General features: G+C 47.5%; 1 protein-coding gene across 2 annotated transcripts in view; it reads right to left on the reverse strand.

Moving 5' to 3' along the window:
* The window catches only part of PES1 (pescadillo ribosomal biogenesis factor 1), a 23,368-nt gene that overhangs the window by 18,865 nt on the left and 2,445 nt on the right, over positions 1–2,058 (reverse strand). The window lies entirely within an intron of this gene.

Here is a 2,058-nt window from a genome sequence, read left to right on the forward strand (position 1 = left end):
AAGAATTATCTGGCCCAAAGAGCACAATGGTTATGAAACTTAGCTTTTAAAAACTGTAATGATTTGTTGACATATTTGCATCTGCACCTCAAGGGCAGACTTTCCATGTTATACCTTTGTAGCTCCAACAGCTAGCACTTACTGCATATGCAACAGTGTACTGGGTTAGAAACAAATTGGCAATAGAAACTTTCAAGCTGAAAGAAACACCTGGGCCAATGACATCTTCCTCATCCCCATCCCTTTCCCAATCTTTTTTCAGGCCGCCAAGGTGAACAACTCCCCAAAAAACTCTGGCCACGTTACTCTCCATCTGACTGATTCCATCTGCACTTAGAATAACATCCAAGTTCCTCACCACAGCTTCCAGGCCCTGAATCATTCAGTCCCTGCCCAACCCCCAACCTCATCCGATGCCATTCCTCCTCTGGTTTACTACATCCCAGCCATTCTGATGTCCTTTCAATTCCTTTCACACAGCAAACTTATCCTGTCTGGTAGGTCTTGGCATTTAGTTTCCCCTGCCAGGCTTGCTTGCTAAGCTCTCCCAAGTTACGGCCTCGAACAGAACTTCCAAGACAACAATAATGTGATGGTGTTGTAGCGATGAACTTTACCTAATGTTCACCATCCTTTCAGTAAACTGTTGTCCCACAGTTCTGCCTGCTTTGGGGATAAGGCTATGCTTCCTAGGCTCAACTCTCCCTCACAGTTCTTTCCATAGAAAGAACTCCAGAGTTCTTTCCCGGATTTCATTGGACGAGTGCTGCTGCCCTTGCCCATTTCTCGGACTGCTCGCGGCTGACTCCTGTCGCTTTGATCCCGTCGTTTCTGTCCCCCCAAGGAGCCAAGGCCAGAGAAGAGCCGATCCCAGGCTCCGCCATCCCCACCTCCCACCCTCCGAGAATCCCCGGCGTCTCTTCCACTCACCTTCTTCTTCTCTAGGCCTCCCATGGCTCGACGCCGAAGAGCCTACCAGCTAAGAGCCGACGGCGCCACTTCCTCCCTCGTGCGCCTTGACAAGGGCCCTGAGGACCCCACGCCGCCGCTTTGCGCGGGCTGCCCAATGACGTGCCTGTGCAAGTCGAGGGAAAGATAGGTATTTCCTCCTCTAGATATACAACTCTAAATAAAAAAACACTTCGACCGCTCTTTCTATATTTTTTCCACACGTCAATATATTACGCACAGTTTAAATGTTTAAACAATGTGGCTATACAGGCATTTCTGTAATCACCCTGATGACGATTGCTTGACAATGTGAGCCCCGTTGCATGTTGGGATGGAGAGGGGCGGAAGGCTTGGAAACAGCGCAGTACCTTCTGGGATGCAGAGGGGCGCCACCCTCCGTGGTGCCTGAGGAGATCACATTGTCAAGGTAACGGTTGCTTGGCGTCGTGGGAAAGTGGCTGGAGCCCTGAGAAGTGGCAGCCGTGGGCCGCCGGGTGAGGTTGCACTTGGTTCTCCGCCGCCCTCAGCTTCTTTTCGGTTCATTCGCTCTTATGGGGATAAAATAGAGCCAAGGCAGACTTTTTCCTCTCAGAGACCTGAGGGACCGCTTACATTTTCTGAGCCCTAGTGCTGGATTGAAAAGTGACGAAAAGCTAGAGTTACAGAACTCTGGTATATTTTAAATATGCATTTAACACATTCGAGCTTTTAATTTGGACACAGAAATCCCATATGTTGTTCCTTAAAGGATAATTACAGGATTTATACAAATACTCACACCACCTTGAGGTGGCGTGGTCTGGGAAGTAGATGCAATTTTAAAGTTTTTTGATGTTTTCTTCCTTCGGGCCTCCAAATTCTATTTGAAGATGGCCTCAAAAGTTTAAATTTGAGGCCCTTGTAAATGTGACCTGGCCCAACGTCATGGTCAGCAAACTCACCCTTTAGAGGTAGAGACAGACCCTTAAGAACCGGCAAATGCTTGTATTAAACAATGTGGAATTTTACTGTCTGCTTTAAAGCTAAAATAAAATAAAAATCCAGCAATTCCACAACTAGAAATGAAATGAAAACCGGGATATGGGAGCGTGAACTGGCAAAGACTTT

This window comes from Propithecus coquereli, unplaced genomic scaffold (assembly GCF_000956105.1).
Source record: "Propithecus coquereli isolate 6110/MARCELLA unplaced genomic scaffold, Pcoq_1.0 Scaffold567, whole genome shotgun sequence".
In the NCBI taxonomy this organism is placed as follows: domain Eukaryota; kingdom Metazoa; phylum Chordata; class Mammalia; order Primates; family Indriidae; genus Propithecus; species Propithecus coquereli.